Raw genomic sequence first — 10,613 nt, 5'->3', positions numbered from 1 at the left:
TCCTTTGATTAAACAATGCAAAGAAATCATCTGTCAGTTACATATAGAATTAGCCTGCAATAGTTTCTTAAGTCCGGCATGGTCTAGTGGCTAGGATACCTGGCTCTCACCCAGGAGGCCCGGGTTCGATTTCCGCTACCGGAAGTGTTATTTTGTCCTTTGATTTAAAAATGTAGAATCATCTGTTAGTTACATATAGAATTAGCCTGCAATAGTTTCTTAAGTCCGGCATGGTCTAGTGGCTAGGATACCTGGCTCTCACCCAGGAGGCCCGGGTTTGATTCCCGTTGCAGGAAGTGTTATTTTGTCCTTTCATTAAAAATGCAAAGAAATCATCTGTCAGTTACATATAGAATTAGCCTGGAGTAGTTTCTTAAGTCCGGGATGGTCTAGTGGCTAGGATACCTGGCTCTCACCCAGGAGGCCTGGGTTCGATTCCCGGTACCGGAAGTGTTATTTTGTCCTTTGATTTAAAAATGTAGAATCATCTGTTAGTTACATATAGAATTAGCCTGCAATAGTTTCTTAAGTCCGGCATGGTCTAGTGGCTAGGATACCTGCCTCTCACACAGGAGGCCCGGGTTTGATTCCCGTTGCAGTAAGTGTTATTTTGTCCTTTCATTAAAAATGCAAAGAAATCATCTGTCAGTTACATATAGAATTAGCCTGGAGTAGTTTCTTAAGTCCGGCATGGTCTAGTGGCTAGGATACCTGGCTCTCACCCAGGAGGCCCGGGTTCGATTCCCGGTGTCGGAAGTGTTATTTTGTCCTTTGATTAAACAATGCAAAGAAATCATCTGTCAGTTACATATAGAATTAGCCTGCAATAGTTTCTTAAGTCCGGCATGGTCTAGTGGCTAGGATACCTGGCTCTCACCCAGGAGGCCCGGGTTCGATTCCCGTTGCAGGAAGTGTTATTTTGTCCTTTCATTAAAAATGCAAAGAAATCATCTGTCAGTTACATATAGAATTAGCCTGGAGTATTTTCTTAAGTCCGGCATGGTCTACTGGCTAGGATACCTGGCTCTCACCCAGGAGGCCCGGGTTTGATTCCCGTTGCAGGAAGTGTTATTTTGTCCTTTCATTAAAAATGCAAAGAAATCATGTGTTAGTTACATATAGAATTAGCCTGCAATAGTTTCTTAAGTCCGGCATGGTCTAGTGGCTAGGATACCTGGCTCTCACCCAGGAGGCCCGGGTTCGATTCCCGGTACCGGAAGTGTTATTTTGTCCTTTGATTAAACAATGCAAAGAAATCATCTGTCAGTTACATATAGAATTAGCCCGCAATAGTTTCTTAAGTCCGGGATGGTCTAGTGGCTAGGATACCTGGCTCTCACCCAGGAGGCCTGGGTTCGATTCCCGGTACCGGAAGTGTTATTTTGTCCTTTGATTTAAAAATGTAGAATCATCTGTTAGTTACATATAGAATAAGCCTGCAATAGTTTCTTAAGTCCGGCATGGTCTAGTGGCTAGGATACCTGGCTCTCACCCAGGAGGCCCGGGTTTGATTCCCGTTGCAGGAAGTGTTATTTTGTCCTTTCATTAAAAATGCAAAGAAATCATCTGTCAGTTACATATAGAATTAGCCTGGAGTAGTTTCTTAAGTCCGGCATGGTCTAGTGGCTAGGATACCTGGCTCTCACCCAGGAGGCCCGGGTTCGATTCCCGTTGCAGGAAGTTTTATTTTGTCCTTTCATTAAAAATGCAAAGAAATCATCTGTCAGTTACATATAGAATTAGCCTGGAGTATTTTCTTAAGTCCGGCATGGTCTAGTGGCTAGGATACCTGGCTCTCACCCAGGAGGCCCGGGTTTGATTCCCGTTGCAGGAAGTGTTATTTTGTCCTTTCATTAAAAATGCAAAGAAATCATCTGTTAGTTACATATAGAATTAGCCTGCAATAGTTTCTTAAGTCCGGCATGGTCTAGTGGCTAGGATACCTGGCTCTCACCCAGGAGGCCCGGGTTCGATTCCCGGTACCGGAAGTGTTATTTTGTCCTTTGATTAAACAATGCAAAGAAATCATCTGTCAGTTACATATAGAATTAGCCCGCAATAGTTTCTTAAGTCCGGGATGGTCTAGTGGCTAGGATACCTGGCTCTCACCCAGGAGGCCTGGGTTCGATTCCCGGTACCGGAAGTGTTATTTTGTCCTTTGATTTAAAAATGTAGAATCATCTGTTAGTTACATATAGAATTAGCCTGCAATAGTTTCTTAAGTCCGGCATGGTCTAGTGGCTAGGATACCTGGCTCTCACCCAGGAGGCCCGGGTTTGATTCCCGTTGCAGGAAGTGTTATTTTGTCCTTTGATTAAACAATGCAAAGAAATCATCTCTCAGTTACATATAGAATTAGCCCGCAATAGTTTCTTAAGTCCGGGATGGTCTAGTGGCTAGGATACCTGGCTCTCACCCAGGAGGCCTGGGTTCGATTCCCGGTACCGGAAGTGTTATTTTGTCCTTTGATTTAAAAATGTAGAATCATCTGTTAGTTACATATAGAATTAGCCTGCAATAGTTTCTTAAGTCCGGCATGGTCTAGTGGCTAGGATACCTGGCTCTCACCCAGGAGGCCCGGGTTTGATTCCCGTTGCAGTAAGTGTTATTTTGTCCTTTCATTAAAAATGCAAAGAAATCATCTGTCAGTTACATATAGAATTAGCCTGGAGTAGTTTCTTAAGTCCGGCATGGTCTAGTGGCTAGGATACCTGGCTCTCACCCAGGAGGCCCGGGTTCGATTCCCGGTGCCGGAAGTGTTACTTATTATTGTGACGTAGAGCTCAAACTCCCTACTTGATTCTTTAATTCCTACTCCTATCTTGGGAAATCATATAAGTTATGGCCAGAGACCACTTTCTCTAGCGGGACTGGAAGCCAAGGACTAACGTATCCATTGAACATCCAGTAACTATTCTAACTAACAAACTCCCGAAAAAAAGCTTACTTGCTAATTTCCTTCTTACTGAAACAGCCACCAGAATAGAGACCTCCACCCTATAGGCCTCCCTAGCTGAAACAGCGAAAGCCATTTTAAAAATTCGCCTTTTTATGTTTTGCCGGGGACAGAAAAAATGTAGAAAAAATTAACTTAGCAACGGTTCTGGAAACTTCTGGAGCAATGGAAAATTACTGGAAAAAGCAAGCAACGAGGAGAAATCTTCAAAACTAGCCTCTCAACCAGGTCTATGAACAGGTGAGCGCAAGAATAATATCCGATCTAACTAACTGAAACAAAATCTTGAGAAAATTTTAGTATATATAAATGGTTTAGATAATAAATATCTAATTGATATTTACATACATTTACACAGAAAAAATATAGTAAAATTATATATTACACTATACTTAGAATAAATAAATAGAGTCAGGTCTGACTTACTAATTAATAAACACAACTTATATATATATTCTTCCAAAAGTCCTGCAAAAAACTAAAAACCTGTAACTTTGTAACTATTTATTGTATTTGTACAAAACTTTTAGTGGACTTGTAAGAAAGCCTGAAACTTTGTTTCCAAGCATTTTTTTCAACGCCAATCCTCCAGCTGAGCACCATTTACGTCCAAACATTGCTGAAGTCTTTTCGGGAATCCAAGAATGGCATTTCGACGTGCTTCATCCGTAATACTCCCAATCACATCACGTATCTTCTTCCGGAGGTCCTGAACATCTTTCGGTTTTTGCTTGTAAACTTCTGTATCATTTTCTTACGAAGGATATTGTGTAGCGTTGTCATTGGCACTCGCAGCTTCAAGGATCTGCGTTTAAACGATTTCTTTGGACTTCGCAACACGCTTTCCTGCACGGACTGAATCACATCAACACTGGTTGTTGGCCTTCCGCTACGAGGCAAGTCCAAGACACTTCCGGTAGCTAGGAACTTATCGTACCATCTCTTGATACTGGAACCTGCGGGTGGTTGTTTGTGATATTTTTGTCGGAATTTTCTTCTCACCAAAACACTAGATTTTAACTCACAAACCACGCCACACACTGCGCTTTCTCTTGAGTAGACACCATCTTTGTCACGTGATTTGCAGTTATGACGTCAACGTTTACTTCCGCTCACTGTTCCGAACAAAAATTTTAACATTTCCAGTAAACATTACAAACAAAATACAAAATTGTAAGTACTACTTTCAAAGTTACAGCTTTTTACTTTTTTTGAGGACTTTTGGAAGACTCTCTCTATATATATGCAGGATTTTCTGAGGGGGCTGCACCAATAACTACCAGTACATTTGAATTAAATTTGAGATCTTTTAAATGCCTTTAGGCATCTATGATGTGAATGAGGAATTCCTTTGGAAATGTTAAGTGTCTCCTCACGAAGAATTCTTTTCCTTCGACCTTCAGAAAATTGACTTAAACTACTGATTCTGCCATGCCGTCACTTGATGAATTATGCGCAACGTACGATATATGTGGCCAGTCGAAAACTTTAAGACGCTTTTTATCTTCTATATTAGGCCATTGCGCTCCCCCAGTTTGTAATATGAACACTTTAAATGTGCACTGTCACCTTGCAAAAAATGGCCAAGAAGTTCATTTACCAAAGTCTGCTTTCTCCTTGTGAGTACGAGCTTGTTTGCCATTTCTCTTTGGCCTCCTCTTTACAGTATTAATGCTCGTCTCTCTGGCCTTTTCTTTCATGGTCATACCTTAGGAGTCTGCAGTTAGGCTGATAATGTGACAGTTTTCATCCACAATTCCAGTGATATTCGGGCCCTCGACACCTGTTTTATAGAATACACCGCTCAGGTCAATCAGTCGAAAACTAAGGTTTTGGTTCATGGCACTCAAGTTTCTTCTGTGTATCCAACTATCGCTAACATTGTGCCTCAGTTAAAAATCTTGGGAATCACATTTTCCTCTACCATTCTTGACACAGTCCATGTGAACTATAACTTACTCGTAAACAGCATCCGGCATGTCCTCCAGTCACATCGATCACGCCAGTTGTGTTTATTGTCTCGGATATACTTTCTGTATACTTATGCTCTATCAAAATTGTGGTATGTGTGTCAGCTGCTTCATATGCCCAATGATATTGTTCAACGCATTACAAGTGTTGTTAACTGGTTTCTTTGGCATGGTGACGTCGTCAGAGTTAAGTATCCCTTCACATGCTTCTCGCTAAAAGCTGATGGTCGGCCTCAAAGCTCGGGCTTTGTTTCTATTCCGAGGCTTCCAGAGCCTTACACCCTACCTTATGGGAATCAACCATACTCTTCTTTCATACTCACTGTCTTGACACTGTTTCATATACATTTCTACTTAATATCTGCCATATCCCTTATGTTTATTGGTATTGCAGTGATGTTATTTGTTCTTATGCGTCTGCAGCTCTGACTGCTCCGTTGAATAGTTCAGTGAAGGACTTGTATCAGTATTTACTTCGCCAACTCTCTCTCCTCAATCATTACCTCAACGAAAAGCACCCTGCACGACAATGGACGAGAGTGTGGAGCAATATTTTTGCCTCTCACCTTTCTTGACCGACAATATGGAGTCGGTATGCTGTGGTGGACACTTGTGCCAGGCCGGTAGCCAGCCCAAAAATGTAAGGGGGGAGCGGTAGAAGTTAGAGGGCGGTTATAGTTTATCACCATACTATAGTTCATTTGCAAGCCCTTCGTGAAACTTTTAGGCAGGGCCCGGCCTCCTCTAGACCCCCCGTAGATACGGGCCTTACTCGTGCTAAACGACATCGCTTACACTTCAGTGGCAGTGCCCTTTGTATCAAGTGTGGTCGTGTCGATGATTTGGAACATCGATTAACATACTGTTGTAATACAATTCATATTTGGGTCAAGTTTCAACTTATGATCAGTACTATTTGCCATACAGTGCCAGCCTCTGTTACCAGTGATCTAGTCTTATTTCCTGATTTCCGTCTCTTTCCAAGCGCGAAACAGAACTCAGTGCCATGGTTTATATCGACTCTGTTCATTATATCCTTACTCCTGAGTTACGCCGTATCACCGAATACCAAGATTACTAGTATACCAGATATAGACATTTTCCACCAACTAGAAGGAAAGTCCTCTTTGCAAATTTCCTCGATGTAGCTCTAGTTGAAGATTATAACTAACGTCCTCACCTTTGGACGTCTTACCCAGGGGCGTAAATAAGGGCTCCGCAGACCCCGCATTGCGGGGGGCCCCAAGCCATCACGGGCTTCCAAATCGTGATGTAGGACGTAGAGAAGAGGCCCAATTCCACGTTGTCTGCGGGGTGTCCCCCAAGCCCTTAGTTACGCCACTGGTCTTACCAATGTATAATCGTACATTCTGATTCTGTCACACTACTAATAGAAAGCAATAACTGTTCTCTGATATTCATGTAATTTGACTGTACTTTTTGTCTAATATGTAATTCTACTGCAATAAAGAAAATGAAAAAAGTGGCCAGGAGCCCGGGTTCGATTCCCTGTGCCGGAAGCGTCATTTCGTTCTTTGATTTTAAACAAGTAAAGAAATCATCAGTCAGTTTCATATACAATTAATTTGTAATACTCATTGGAGTACGGCATGTTCTAGTGGCTAGGATACCTGGCTCTCACCCAGGAGGCCCGGGTTTGATTCCCGGTGCCGGAAGTGTTATTTTGTTCTTTGATTGAAAAATGTAGCTAAAGAAATCATTTGCCAGTGATATAGGGAATTAACTTGTATTATAGACACTAGAATAAGGCTTATTATTGCATCGATATCATGATTAGATCATTATTAGGACAACACATCGAATTATCATGGTGTGTACAATATATCGAACTATCATTACCATGGTGTTAAAATAATTTTCCGGGCTTATAAAAAATGAGTAAAACGAAAGAATGGTTCCATTATATTTTCACCCAATCAAATCAGTATTGTCATTTTAGATTTTGCCAAGGCGGGCCAAGGTTGTCCATTGACATAAGTTTGACGTTTATTTATTACTAATATATAAATGCAGAATTTGTTAAAGAGAATGTGTTTCTGAAACTCAAGGGGGGGTCAATTGCCATCTGTCCCCCTCAAATAACGCTCTGAATCAAACCTCTTAAGTTAGATTAACGCTTCGACTACATGTTGGTTCAAATGTCTACATGGGGAATCGTTTTCATTTCGTAGCGAACAGCTACTGTTCACCTATTTTGCATTAAAATGGTGTAGCGGTGATAATATGACACGAATGATGCAGCATTTTCAAAACACTGACGAAGCTGACTTCTAAGCCAGTAAAATGATTGTCAGATTTTTCGAAAAAATAAAAAAGTCATAATCAAAATATGAATGACTTATCTAAAGAAACTAAAGAAAAAATAAACAGTTGAGAATGATCGAAGAGCAATGCTAGATCGAACTTAAAAAGAATTGATTTTTCTTATTAACTTCTACAGGCTTTATACTAATTGTTCTATATACTTTATTATTATACTCATTAAACAATTCTTGTAATATGTCTATCCATTTATGATTTCATTCAGTACTAAACTTTTTCCACATGTTTTGTTTAAGAGTTCTGTTAAAATGTTCTACGTTCTGTTGTTTTACGAAGGCCCATGCTCAAAATGGGGGGGGGGCTCAAAATTGAAAAATTCGCAAAATATCATCTCTCTATGACTTACGGTTCCCGAGATATGGCTAATTAAATCTCCCGAAATCCGAACTTTTTTGGTCAATATCTCAGGAACGGTAAGAGTGACGCGAAAAATTCCATCACTTTCTCAGAGTTTTTAATGCTCTAGTGAATGGAGGACTCAAATTGGAAAATTCGCAAATGACAGACACATACACACACCAGGCCCGTATCCAGGGGGGTCTAGGGGGGCCGAGTCCTCCTAAATTTTTGCTGGCCCCCTAAAATTTTTATAGTAGGCTTGCAAAAGAACTATAATATGTGATTAACTATCATATGGTTGGATCGGCCCCCCCTAACTTTAGCCGCCCCCCCTACATTTTTGGGCTGGCTACGGGCCTGACACACATAGAGACATAGAGAATTCAGTAACGAACTTTTAAGTTCGTTGAAAATGTTTATGCTCGTATATATTCGTCGTGAATGTGTAAATGCTCGAATATATTATTATTTTGATTATTCAAATGTGCTTTCTCAATTACGAATACATATTATGGCAGTTCAATTGTGCCCCTTCCGCAATTGCGCTAAAGTACTCTGAACTATCCCTGAAATTTAACATTTACCCTCTTCAGCATATAGTAGAGGAGATGGGAATTGATTCTGACAAAACTAATATATTTTATTTATTTATTTATTTATTTATTTATTTATTTATTTATGGTTACATATAGATCACAACAGGTATATTACCTAATGATAGTGACCTAGTCAGTTTGTATATAATTAGAGCATGCATGAATTCACTTACATAATTACAAATACACATTTATAGATATGGCCATTTTAATTAATGAGTCTTCAATAAGATTGCACAATAGTTCTTAGAGAACGATCATTTATAGTAAATATGTCAAGTTCAGGATGACTTTCAGCATAGGAGTTAAAAATATAACACATTCTCCTAATAGGTGACATGTATAACGTATTTGTTCTAGCTGTAGGTAAATGAAAAGTAATATTTCTAGGACGTGTGCGTTTACCTGGAACATGTAATTCTATCTGGGATAGTAAATACTCAGAGTCTATACAGTGGCGTATTTAGGGCGTAAGATAGCACCCCCCCCCCCGAAATCTTACTTACTATAGTAAAGTATGTGAAATATCTTGCAGAATTTTGATATTTTCAGGCAAAGCCGCCCCGAAAAAAAATCGTAAATACGCCACTGAGTCTATATTATTTTGCAATAATTTCATTAAGAAAATCAAGAGTTGGGTGATGAGATATCGTGCTTACGAAGGAGGTCGGTATATTTTTCGAATTTTGGATATAGTCCGGTTTCCTTATAAGTTAAGTACCTCACAAAACGAGATTGAATCGCTTCAAGACGTGCTTTGTTTTTTCTGACTGTTGGGATGCCATAAGAGTACTCGAGTTTGAATCTAACATAACTATTAAACAGGGTTTTAAGAACATATAACTATCTTTGTAGATCAAATTTCGATCCATTTACCCTTCTTAAAAGCAGCATTATGACATAATCAAAGTTTGATTGTACTGTATCATTTTCAACGAAAAATTATGTCGCTCCCTGAAAAATAATGAACTCAGTAAATTACGTTGAAATGAAAGTTCTCAGTTTAACGTGGCACCATTATGCCCTTTAGGCTAAGGGAAACGAATGATTAAGGCAAATGAATGAGGAAAGAAATGGCGGAATGAAAATATAGGAGTAAATTAAGGTACCCGAGAAACCCCACGGATGTTGCCCACCTCAAACTTACTTGACCGGAAAGCAAATTATCTTAACACCATGATGTCAGTTCAATATATTGCACACGTATTGAAAATTATAACAATAAAAATGTAAGGGTAACAACCTTTATTCTAGTTTCCATACTACGAAATGATTATACCTTTGATATGGAAGACCTGGGTTCGATTCTCAGCGGGAGATCATGTGGTTCGGGACTCACGTTAAGATATAGATCGATGTCTCATTAGCCTCGCCACTATCAAATAAGAAAAATTACCAAATGATTTCGTTTCTATAATGAAACCATGACAGTGTTTGTATTGTTTACATTTTTTATTGTGAAATAAAATTGTACTTCCGGCACCGGGAATCGAACCCGGGCCTCCTGGGTGAGAGCCAGGTATCCTAGCCACTAGACCATGCCGGACGTGAAGGCTCCCTTTCCCGCACCGAACTGAACAAGTAACTCGTAATTACTTATCTCACGGATAGATGTTGCACAAAGTGTTCTTTCGAACCTCAACTCTACTGGCTACCGTCTGAGCGTTTGATATATCTAGCCAGCAGTAAGTGCACGTTGCACGTGGTATTACCACATATTTCCATTATAAGTTCAACATTATGACCACTGTTAGTTATAGATTGGCGACTTGTTTCGTTTTTCATTTATATTATCTAAATGTGAAAGATATAGGCCTAGTTTACAGCAGCTGGTTGAGAAAATAGGCTACAAGAAAAAGCCTTCGAGCCCTGATCAGGTATCGAAGTCGAAGAGCAAGAACTAAACAGCTGAGACAGTGTTGCCAACAGATGCTACAGAATGTTGCTAAATGACATAAAATTTGGTTAAAAATGTAACTATTACCTAAACTTATAGTTGGAACAAGCGGTGATATCATTCAGCCGGTTCGCCCGAATCGGTTGGTAGAATTTCTCAGACTCCATGTTAAAATCGTCTCTCTCTCATCTCACGAAACTTTTTTTTTTTTTTTTTTTTTGAGAAGTTATTATAATTTACTTCCCAGCTTTAAAAGACAACTAAGAGATGCAGTAGTTGAAATGGGACCCGATTTTCTGCCACATCTTGTCATCAATGGAAATATAATTCTGCCAATATGCAAACTAATTCATTCTATAACAATATGTTTCGTTTCCTGTCAAAAATGCACTTTTGCGTTGATCTGACTTCATTCTAGGCACTGTTACTAGAATCGCTGGGAATAAACTGTGGCAGTTCTTGAGGGAAGGCTCAAATGTAAATAATGATTTGATGATCAGTTTAATGTCCCT

The 10,613-nt window shown here is 39.7% G+C and overlaps 16 non-coding genes across 16 annotated transcripts; 15 read left to right on the top strand and 1 right to left on the bottom strand.

Annotated features, from left to right (window-relative positions):
• The first annotated feature begins 72 nt into the window (after nucleotides 1–72).
• Nucleotides 73–144, top strand: TRNAE-CUC (transfer RNA glutamic acid (anticodon CUC)). The gene has a single exon. It is a non-coding gene; the product is annotated as a tRNA-Glu (tRNA).
• Nucleotides 145–224: 80 nt separating this feature from the next.
• Nucleotides 225–296, top strand: TRNAE-CUC (transfer RNA glutamic acid (anticodon CUC)). The gene has a single exon. It is a non-coding gene; the product is annotated as a tRNA-Glu (tRNA).
• An 82-nt stretch (nucleotides 297–378) lies between these two features.
• Nucleotides 379–450, top strand: TRNAE-CUC (transfer RNA glutamic acid (anticodon CUC)). The gene has a single exon. It is a non-coding gene; the product is annotated as a tRNA-Glu (tRNA).
• A 234-nt stretch (nucleotides 451–684) lies between these two features.
• On the top strand, nucleotides 685–756 carry TRNAE-CUC (transfer RNA glutamic acid (anticodon CUC)). The gene has a single exon. It is a non-coding gene; the product is annotated as a tRNA-Glu (tRNA).
• Nucleotides 757–839: 83 nt separating this feature from the next.
• On the top strand, nucleotides 840–911 carry TRNAE-CUC (transfer RNA glutamic acid (anticodon CUC)). Its single transcript has one exon. It is a non-coding gene; the product is annotated as a tRNA-Glu (tRNA).
• Nucleotides 912–1,147: 236 nt separating this feature from the next.
• Nucleotides 1,148–1,219, top strand: TRNAE-CUC (transfer RNA glutamic acid (anticodon CUC)). Its single transcript has one exon. It is a non-coding gene; the product is annotated as a tRNA-Glu (tRNA).
• Nucleotides 1,220–1,302: 83 nt separating this feature from the next.
• Nucleotides 1,303–1,374, top strand: TRNAE-CUC (transfer RNA glutamic acid (anticodon CUC)). The gene has a single exon. It is a non-coding gene; the product is annotated as a tRNA-Glu (tRNA).
• Nucleotides 1,375–1,454: 80 nt separating this feature from the next.
• TRNAE-CUC (transfer RNA glutamic acid (anticodon CUC)) lies at nucleotides 1,455–1,526 on the top strand. The gene has a single exon. It is a non-coding gene; the product is annotated as a tRNA-Glu (tRNA).
• An 82-nt stretch (nucleotides 1,527–1,608) lies between these two features.
• TRNAE-CUC (transfer RNA glutamic acid (anticodon CUC)) lies at nucleotides 1,609–1,680 on the top strand. Its single transcript has one exon. It is a non-coding gene; the product is annotated as a tRNA-Glu (tRNA).
• Nucleotides 1,681–1,762: 82 nt separating this feature from the next.
• Nucleotides 1,763–1,834, top strand: TRNAE-CUC (transfer RNA glutamic acid (anticodon CUC)). The gene has a single exon. It is a non-coding gene; the product is annotated as a tRNA-Glu (tRNA).
• Nucleotides 1,835–1,916: 82 nt separating this feature from the next.
• Nucleotides 1,917–1,988, top strand: TRNAE-CUC (transfer RNA glutamic acid (anticodon CUC)). The gene has a single exon. It is a non-coding gene; the product is annotated as a tRNA-Glu (tRNA).
• Nucleotides 1,989–2,071: 83 nt separating this feature from the next.
• On the top strand, nucleotides 2,072–2,143 carry TRNAE-CUC (transfer RNA glutamic acid (anticodon CUC)). Its single transcript has one exon. It is a non-coding gene; the product is annotated as a tRNA-Glu (tRNA).
• An 80-nt stretch (nucleotides 2,144–2,223) lies between these two features.
• On the top strand, nucleotides 2,224–2,295 carry TRNAE-CUC (transfer RNA glutamic acid (anticodon CUC)). The gene has a single exon. It is a non-coding gene; the product is annotated as a tRNA-Glu (tRNA).
• Nucleotides 2,296–2,378: 83 nt separating this feature from the next.
• Nucleotides 2,379–2,450, top strand: TRNAE-CUC (transfer RNA glutamic acid (anticodon CUC)). Its single transcript has one exon. It is a non-coding gene; the product is annotated as a tRNA-Glu (tRNA).
• A 234-nt stretch (nucleotides 2,451–2,684) lies between these two features.
• TRNAE-CUC (transfer RNA glutamic acid (anticodon CUC)) lies at nucleotides 2,685–2,756 on the top strand. Its single transcript has one exon. It is a non-coding gene; the product is annotated as a tRNA-Glu (tRNA).
• A 6,922-nt stretch (nucleotides 2,757–9,678) lies between these two features.
• TRNAE-CUC (transfer RNA glutamic acid (anticodon CUC)) lies at nucleotides 9,679–9,750 on the bottom strand. The gene has a single exon. It is a non-coding gene; the product is annotated as a tRNA-Glu (tRNA).
• Between the last annotated feature and the right edge of the window lie 863 nt (nucleotides 9,751–10,613).

This window comes from Thermobia domestica, chromosome 5 (genome assembly GCF_964235325.1).
Source record: "Thermobia domestica chromosome 5, izTheDome1.hap1.1, whole genome shotgun sequence".
Classification (NCBI taxonomy): Eukaryota; Metazoa; Arthropoda; class Insecta; order Zygentoma; family Lepismatidae; genus Thermobia; species Thermobia domestica.
The sequence above is the reverse complement of the archived record's forward strand: the minus strand, read 5'-3'. Positions and strand labels throughout refer to the sequence as shown.